Source organism: Anastrepha ludens, chromosome 3 (assembly GCF_028408465.1).
Source record: "Anastrepha ludens isolate Willacy chromosome 3, idAnaLude1.1, whole genome shotgun sequence".
Taxonomy (NCBI): domain Eukaryota; kingdom Metazoa; phylum Arthropoda; class Insecta; order Diptera; family Tephritidae; genus Anastrepha; species Anastrepha ludens.
Window position 1 is genome coordinate 3,776,587 of NC_071499.1, and position 10,348 is coordinate 3,786,934.

Genomic DNA, 10,348 nt, shown 5'->3' on the forward strand with positions numbered 1-10,348 from the left:
AAAACATTAGTATTTAGTTTTACCAAAAACAAGTTCAGCCATGTTAAAATCAAATTACATATACGCTTCCGATTGCTTGCGTTGCAAAGATTGTCCTAATACTTGGAATCCCAAAAGCATATCGGAAATCAATTTCATTTTCTTTAAACAAAAATTATGTTAATATGCATCAGTTACATAATAGAATTAAGACGAATACATACCAGCATTTTTGCTGCAATCGCTGCGTGTATTTTTTGAATCGCTCCCTTTATGTCCGCTAGAGAAGGCGTTAAATTAAAAATGCTTTCGAGGTGTGCCATTTTGAAATTAAGATGTTAAAAAGTAAATATATTCGTGTCTTCAAACAAATTCTCTTGCAAACGTTTATGTCATAGATGACTAGCCTTCTATAATTGAATCATGGTATAGTTCATTTACTCAAACAAGAGGAAAGCAAAATCTTACTTTTCGGAAAATTTTAATTTGTCAAATCAAAACCTAATTCTGTCAAGAATAAAGTTTTGCCCGTATTTTTTTTTCTCATTTAATATAATTTATAAATTATATCGAATCGGTAGATTGGTATTGTCTTATTTGATTTGTATTACCATCAGCAGAAGGGATCTGAAAAGTCTAAACACATTGCACCTACTTATATACATTCATACCATATATATGTAAAGCGTTTTTCAGTAAGAGCGCTTCAACTTTTGAACTTTTTTGAATAAAACACAAACGGTTTGACTTTTTTAACTAATATAATTTTTTTTATTATCGAGTTTGAACATATACATTTAAGTATGAAATTCGATTTCTTTTGCATGACCACCGCGTGCACGTTTTACGAAGTCCAATCATTGAACCCAATTTTCGACCACTCTTTCGCATAAATCGGCCGAAATTCCAGCAATTTCGCGTTCAATATTGGCTCTGAGCTGACAAATCGTCGCCGGCTTGTTACTGTAGACCAATGACTTCACATAACACAAACGGGACGGCTTGTTAAATGGACCGTAAAATGGCCGTAATGCTCTTAAAGTAGCAGCAACAGAACGATTATTTTCATAAAAAATTTGCACGATTTGCAATCGTTGCTCAAGTGTGTGCGTTCCATGATGAAATGTATACTAATGAAGTTTACAAATGATAAGCGAAAAATAAAAAATATTGCGTCGTCTGCCCTCCCTATCGGAAAAAAGTTGAAGCGCACCTATTGAATAACCCTGTATATATAATATATCGAAGATATATGTGGAGGAGGCGTCACTTAGCACCGTCCCACAGATGGGGCACGTTACCTAATTCTCTTCTTAGGACTTTTCGATAAAATCCCAGATCCCAGATCAAATTAAAAACAAATTTGTTTGTAAGTGCATATATATGCAAATACTCGTTTACTTTAATTTCGATTAATCGATTCCATTAATAATATTTAAGAGCCCTAGCTGGTTTACAATCTAAGGTCATTATTTTCGAAGTAAGCGAAATTCTTTTATACGGATGCGAAATATGGCCAGTTTCGCTAAGGGTGCAATGCCGACGAAAAACTCTGCAATCTGTGCAATGCACTTGCGCTCAGAACAGAAGAGTATCTGAAGCAGCGATTTTAGTTATCAGCGGAACCATCCCTATAGATTTTCTAGCACAAGAGCGTAAATAGAGATGGGAGGCAAAAATATCAGGAATCCCAGTACCACGCTTCTCCACATTAGAGTTCAAACGCTCACACTGGCAGGTAAGATGGAACTCTGAACGGTACAGTAGATGGACAGCGAGACTAATACCCGACCTAAAAAAGTGGGTAGAAAGAAAGCACGGTGAGGTTAACTATTACCTCACACAGTTTTTGTCCGGACATGGGTCCTTTCGCAAGTATCTGTGGCGAATGGGAAAAGTGAGCCTATCAAACTGCATATATGGAGATACTGATGCGGCGCACACCTTCTTTAAATGCGAGAGGTGGAACATAGAGAGAACAGGTCTGCAACAAGCTATAGGTGTATTTACATCTGAAGAAATTATCGAGAAAATGATGATAGACGAAGAAAAATGGAATTCCTTCGCAAATGTCGTGGAGGATGTTAATCGAAAAAAGAGTCGTGAAATGGAAATTTATGCTGAAGAGCACTGAGCATTGGTTTCTCAAAACAGGCGACCCTGGACGTAGGGTGAGTAAGAAAGTGTCCACCTTAGGATCCCGTCTTGGCACTCTACCTCGAAGCAAAGCGGCAGCAGTCCCGGGGTGCAGGGGAAAAATCCAAGAGAAGAGCAGGGATTTTTTTAGTGGAATCACCACACTCGTAGTAGCGACGGTTACTACTTATATGGTGCGAAGGCATTTTTAACCTAACCTCACTGCCAAAAAAAAAAAAAAAAAAATCTAAGGCCATAATCTTCGATCCGAAAAGGTTTTCGACATCACTTTACTTACACTGCCAAAGTCCTTTCCTTTCATCTCTCTATTTATATAGACCAGGCAGCGTTCATTCTTTCCGGTATTTGTGCATGACCTACTTCACGCCTTCAAGCTGATGGATATTTAAAAAGTATGTAACGAAAATGTCTTACTTCATGCTTGTGATCGTCCTCGGGTGGATATCAAGAAATTTTAAGTTGGAAACTTAAATTGACACGGCTAATAGAAATTCCCTCTCGGCTACTTGAAAACAGCAATAACGCAAATAATTACAAATATGCAATACACGAAGAGAAAGAAACTTTGTCCTCCCTTCCCACTATGTCGCTGCTACTGTTGTGATAAGAAATTAGTTGGACTTCTTCAGAACTAATCCGTCAGCGTTGCGCAAGTTGAATCCACTAGCGCACAAATTAGTTAGTAAATATATTTCAACATACACACACATGTACAATATATATATATTTTTATGCAGTTATAGCAACTATTTTATATGAATACACCACCGTATCATAAAACAAAGTAAACATTTTATGATACATTGCGTTTATGAAGCACCAGGCGCCTCCCGAGCATCCGCTATGTCCACCCCGTTAGCGCTCTGCGCGTACGACATCCAAATAAATCGATAGGCATCAACGCCATGAAAGGATGTGCCAGGATATGCCAGGCAACGAGGAGGAGGGAAAATTTTTCGAATGCTTAACGAAGCGCGGCGAGGAAATCGAGGTTGGTTGATGTGCACCAGCCGTAAAAGCAGTAAAAACAACCAACTTATCGCAAACTTATGCGCAACTATAATTTGTTGATTTTGTTGCTACTTGCCACGTTTTTCTTTTCGTGTTCGGGGACGCGACTCAGCTGAAATGCTGCGACGAAAAATGGAACGAAGCCAAAATTTGATATTTGTTGTACGATGTCAAAATCATAAATCGACTAAAAGAGAATGCGCGGGGAGGTAGCAGGAGAGGGTGAGCGGAAGTTACGGCGCCACTGCGATTCGATGTGGAAGTGGATAAAGCAGTGAGTTTCGGAAACTAACAACTGACAGCTTAAACGCGATGCACTCAAGCAAAATGGGAGAAAGCTCTACGGCTTTTTAGTTCATTTTATATTTTTTTAGTTTATTTGCCTTTGCAAAGAAGTTTTTGTACCAGTTTTTAGTCTTTGAATTTGTATCTTTAAGCTGAGCTGATTTGCGGTTCGGTGCTACGCGAGCTGCAAGTTTTCGTTGAAATTCAGTTGAAAAAAAAAAAAATATATTGCAGGACTCCCGTGTGTGGGTATAATCCACCTGGGGATTTGTTAGTGTGAGTCGATAAAAAAAGTTCTTCTTAAATTCATTTCTACGCCACCTATGTTGACGATAACTTAGTACGGATGATAAGTGTTTTACTATTGCATTCTGAAAATGCCTCTTTGGAAGGCTTAGTATTCAATTTAAACCACAGTTTCTGATAGAAAATGGTTCATATTAGACATACATCGTACAAATACTTGCGATGCAACTTGTATGCGTATTCTAAAAGAATGCGGAAGATCGCTCTTCCTTATCCAACAACACAACACACACTTTGTTGGGTCCTCGGCCAGTCTGGACTGGCGGGAAATGATAAGGCGGATGACTGTGCAAGGACATGCTCTGAGTTTGACCTTCAATAAGTGGCAGACGACATAATCATTTCCCGAAACGAACTGTACACGGCGTTTGACTTGAGCGTAATCGCGGAAAACAATAGAAGTTGGCGTCTGACTACTAACTGCAATTTTTCCAATGCGCTCTGGCCAAAACTCAATCTTAAAAGTAAAAAATGCCTAATTCTATTCCACAGATCGACTACCAGCGTCGTCATAGGTGTTATATCGGGTCGCTGCACTATTGGAACCCTAACGAGTAGAATGGGTGTATTTCACAATGGCTTCTGCAGGAGTTGTGGAGATGGAGAAGAAATTGAGCCGTGCCAAATTTATTCACAATTATTTCCGCAAAAACCTGGGAAATTTGCAAAATTTCTCACTGGAGCGACTAGTTACCTTCTTAAAAATATCAAAATGGTTAAGCAACTTAGTTAGGGCCACCGAGTGTCTTGTCTTAGACAAGCAATCTGGCCACTTTTCCTTATACCCAACTGAATATTCGGAATCGCAAATTGTGGCCTCATAAAATAATTCCTTTTTCCTCTTGTGAGTGTTCAACCGTTGGCCGTTTCGAAACTGCAGCTACAAGTTTTTCTGTCAATATTTGTACGATAGAAGTGAATAACTTTTTAGGCATTTTCCATTATATTTCAAACTCATTTTTGCAGCTCTTTCCGCTCGAATATTATTCTACTTCCATCACCAACGCATAAAAAATGTTGTTTTTCAAAACCTGGACAAAACAAGCTCTAGCCGGGTATCATATCTTTCTAAAACTACACCACCCTAAGATTATAGGCCTTCAAAAGTCCATTCCGGAAGTCGAATCATGCAGTTATGTTTCGCGAATTATGTGAGGATTATCGACAATCGGCCGCCGTAGCCGAGGCTTGGTGCGTAACTACTATTCCGAAGTGCATAGGTTCGAGTCTCCGTGCATGAAACACCAAAATGATGTAAAAGGGTTTTTCTAATAGAGGCCGCTCCTCGGCAGGCAATGGCAAACCTCCGAGTGTAAAAAAACTTCTCATAAAAACCATTTGCCTTTGGGAGTCGGCTTATAACTGTAAGTCCATTCATTTGTGGGACAACATCAAAGTGGAGGAGGAGAAGGGGCAAATACCTATTAAATGGTATAGGAGCCAATTACGGGGTCCGACACTCGAAGCGCAACCAATTAAAAACGCCATAAATTTAGAGTGGAAAATTACTTGTATTCTATTCAAAGTAAAAATTGTGTGAAAATAATATAAAATTAAGAATTTATTTACTTTTGCTTGAAATCATCACCTTTTTTGCCTTGACTATGACCTTGAAATGGTCCAGAAACGAATCAGAAGCTGCCCGAATGTATCTGCAGGTATTTTGGCCCACTCGCGGGCAATGGCTTTTTTCAGCGCCTCAAGACTGGTGAATATTTTAGTTTGGACCTTGCTCTCCAAAACGGTTCAGAGAGAATAATCCATCGGATTCACGTCTGGTGAATTTGAGAGTCATTGTGTGGGCGTTATGAAGTTCGGAACGTCACCGCGGACGCCTTCTAAGCAACCTTCAGAATACTTTCCCTATAATATTTCGGATTTACCTTGAGAGCGCCCATCTACGATTACAGCGGCTCAACCCATTACCTGTCGCGGGTGGTGCCTCTTGAAGAATTGTGTGATCTCTGCATGCAATTTGGCTACGATATTTTCGTTGATAGAAGCTCTTAGTTGGGTCAATGTAATGCGCCGCTATTTCGCTATATTTTCGCTGTAATGGACTTTAAATATGTTAATATAATTGATGATGCCAATCCGTTAACAAATACTTAAGGTATTTAACAAAAGAAATATCTATAAAAATTTAAATAAAGCAAAACATTCAAAGCACTCAAAGAGACTTTTGTAAGTTGTCTATTTCCACATTAATTTAGTTAGTCTCAGTTATCAGAAGGTACAGTGCTAACGATTTTTTAATACCTACCTCTTAGTAAGTGCTGCAAATTGACATTTTTTCTTTAAATGAATTTGACTTCTTCATTTTAGTTGCTGACTAACTAAAGGGTATTTCAAAAGTGACGCCTAGATGGCAGCCGTGAATAATTCCTAGAGAGCATCTTTTTTAGGCCATCTTTGACATTTGAGTTTACTGATGTACAATTTTACTCGATAGAACAACGCGAAAAATTATTCAAAACTTAGTATGAAAATGAGGGATTGTTTAGAACAACATATCGCAAAATTTGTGATTTTTGTTTGGTGGAAATAATCATCCGAGCGAAGCAACAATTTAAAAGTTAGGGAACAAATTTGAAGAAACTGGTTCTGTTGAGGATGGAAAAAGAGCTGATAGGCCAAAAACTGGACGTTCTATTGAGTATAGTGCTGCTGTAGTGCAAAATGTTGCTGAACAACCTTGAAGATCGACATCCCAATACTCTCAACAGTTAGGCATTCATGAATCGACGGGCTGGCGGATGGGCGGAGACCTAATGGGGGACATTTAAAAGATGTCATTCTTCGCATAAAATTGTTACGAGTCGTATTTTAAATAAAAATATTAAAACTGACAGAATATAAATTTTTACATATTTCATTTTCAAGACACGCTTGGTCTTCTGAAATACCCTTTATTACGAATTTTATGAGGACTTTATGAAATATCACTCATTCCAGAGGAATCGTCCTTTGACCTTCAATAAATTTGTGTAAAAAAATTTGTTTATTGGTTGACTTTAAACGATTATCCAACTCCGCACCGACTTAACTCGGTTAATCTTTGTGGAACATAGGAGTTTGTTCATCCCATAACTTTTGAGAAATTCCGCACAACATCCACCTCTAATATTCTGTGTTTTTACACCGAAATAAAATTCCATTTAGCTTCTCCGAACTTCAGAGCTGTTCACTTCCAGTTTAAAGTTGGTTATATCTTTTAATCGAAGAAAATCCTTAATTTTTATTTTGTTTTTTATTTTTTTGCTTCCTCACTGTTTTTGTTGCCAAATAAGCTGACTCCTGAAAATCGCCTGGATTGTACAACATAAATTTCGCTGCCACATGAATGATGCATTCTATTTGTTATTCTCTCAGTTTTAGTGCAGAGAAAAAATATGAAAAATTTTCAATAAATTTCATAACGACGCCATAGCCAACAATAGTCTCTTACGGCAACAGCCACTTACACTCGTACGAAGTTAATTTAACATGCCACAAATCACTATGGTGGCGTTCAAACCTTATGGAGCGCCAACTTGGCGTGGTAATTCGAGCATCATCATGGACGAATGCGAAGTGCAGCAGAGAAACAATTATGTGCGTGCAACCAACTTAACTCATGCACAAGCGGCCCTTCGCACATGCGAGGCAAATTGGTTTGGGGAAGAGGTGCCAGTGTAGCGAAACTTTTCCTATTTATTGCAACGATTTACAATTTCCCAGAGCTGTCGTTAAGCTTATGAAACCGCAAAGATACCATTAAATTTCTCGAGCACAAAAACATGCGCCTTCACACACATTCTTGCATTCATAAACACACACATATGTACATAAGACAATTGCACAACCGAAAGGCGTTTAAATTTTGTTAGTTATACTGCGATTGGAAAAAGACAAACTGGCAAATTTGGCTTTGTGGTTGTGTGGTTGTGTGACGAACTACCGATGTGGCGTTGTGCTGTTAACTCTGCAGCCCGTCAATGCTGAATAATGTCAATGCATTGTGGCAATTGCCACCATATTCAGCTGCTGCCGTTTCTCATCATCATCCGTATGGGACCTGCCGTACCGTCGAGCATTCTCCGAAAATGGTTATAACTTCCGTTAATGCACAGCGCCGTAGTCACCGAAACACTATCTGCCATGCAACCGGGTTACCCACAAATCATAATTCAATAATCAAATTCACATAAAAGCGGTTTGTGTCACAACAACAACAACTGAGTGTTTTATTGCCCAGCTATCGCAATGCACGCCATATCACACCACTCCATTATCCCAGCTTCACTCTCTGAACTCCTAACTAATTCGGGCGGTGGCCGAATGGCTGGCTGGGGCTGCAAACCGCAAGGGTCCGTTGTGAGTGAGCGATAATCCTTAAGAACCTATGTAATATGTAGATGTAAGATGTGATTTCTCAGACTACATAGATTCATCAGCGAATGAAACTCACAAATGTGTTTGGAGAGTGAGGGAGAGAGAGAACAGAGGGAAATCACTGAGTGTCCGTTTTGTGATGAGTTGTAGGGCAAAAGGAAAAAGTTCGTTTCAGGCGTAGGCGAGGCATAGATTTTGGTGTTGGAAATATCAAAGCAATGCAAGAGAATATGTAAGTGTGCGCGTGTAGATGTAGTGTTTAAGCGTTGAGACCCGATGGCATACACAAAATAACCACAGCATCAAGAAATAGATTAAAATGAAATAACAAGGCAGAAGAACAGCATCAGTGTCGGTCAAGGGTCGTTTAAGTCCGATGACGACTCCACACAGACTCATTTCCGTAAACGCCCAAAAAGCTGTCGTGACGCTGATTGCATGGTGGCTGCATCAAAGAGGTGACCCCAGTAGTCACTAGAGTATCAGTGATAACAACAGCAGCAACCGTAACAGCAATATCAGTTGTGTGCCATTAAAGTAAATGATACTTTGGGTGGATAGGGTTGTGGATGTGGTCATCGCAATGAAAACCGAAATTCAGTGTTGCCAATGCAATCACATGGCAGCGGCAGGCAGGCAGCCAGCTGCAAAACTTTACGTTAACACAAATACATACATGCCTGCGTGTGTGATGGTTTGGACGAGTGGATGATATCTTCAGAAGGGTACGAAACTCAGTTGGCAGATATATTGCATTAGTAGCAATTTGAATGCAAAATGCCAGGTATGCCTTCAGGTCTGCATGTTTATGGACACGTCGTCCTTGTTGCGGATTAAGATGCCCTTTATTTATTTACTTCAGCTAATCGAATTCGAAATGAATATACAGCCATTGATTGCTTTGAGGAATTGTATTTGTGATAAAATGTTTGTTGTTGTTAGTAGTTACCACAGCACACGCAAAAAGTCCGTATTGACAAAGAAAATAAATGAAATAAATGAGAAAGCGAACTGTAATCCGTTGCCTAATACTTCTTTATAGAAATTCCTGATCGGAAATAACAAGAAATCGATGCAGAAAGCCATTAAATCGATTCATGTTTTTATGACATATAAGACAAGTACTGTTGTCGCCGTAGCCGACCCGGTCCAGCCGTGGGTTGTAGCGTGACTACCATTCAGAGTACGTAGATTCGAATCTCGGTTCATGAAACACCAAAATGAATGAAACACCGGTTTTTCTAATAGTGCTCGTCCTTCGGCAGGCAATGGCAAACCTGCGAGTGTATTTCTACCATAAAACAGTTCCTCATAAAAAAATATCTATCATTCGGAGTCGGCTTGAAGCTATAGGCCGCTCCATTTATGGAACTTCAGGGCACGCCCCAAATAGGAGGAGGAGCTCGGCGAAACATCTAACAGAAGAGTATGCGTCAATTATTTATTTTATTTTTTAAGGTACTATAATTTAGTATTAAAAAATCTTGTTCTAAATTAACAACGATAAAAGAAAAAACCCTGTTGTTGGTGAACAGAATTTTGTTGAGCACTGAATAGAAGATTTGTGTACTAATCAAAATGGGCAGACCTCTATTATATTTGGAGGTATCCCACTACGAATCCCGTACTGACTTTTCTAAATCTGTACCGAAGACTAAAATCCTATTAATCTAACTCGAATGAGTGAACTCTTCTTTTACATATTATGATAATTTCAAAACCTCAGGGTGCCCGGTGACATAATAAGGTTTGAAATTTAAAGTTTCTTTCCAACCACTGAGCGCATGAGCCAGTAGCAGATCGCGTTAACTTCGATATTCATGTGGTTTATTTAGTCGCAGTGGGCGGGTGAACAACGACGTTCGCTATCGAAGCGTATTTCTAGGTCAATGATTCAGGCACAACTGCTCGTCGTAGATTTTGTTCACGTAATAATGTTCGACGTGTAAGTGATGCCCTAGAGTTCTTCATTACTTATTATGGTGGGTCAGAATATTCTGTCTATTGTCCCGGCATTTGTGGGTGATTTGTTGATGTTTCTGCGTGATCGTTTCAGCCGCAGCGTCGGCTTAACACATGCGTTAAATACCCTGTATTTCTGGATATTTGCGAGTTTGCCCAAATTTTCCATAAACGCCCGAGTGTAGCCTTGGCCTTGCTCAATCTGTTGTTGACGTCTTTCTCTGCCCCGCCGTTCGCTGCTATAGTGCAGCCCAGGTAGTATAACCTATCAACG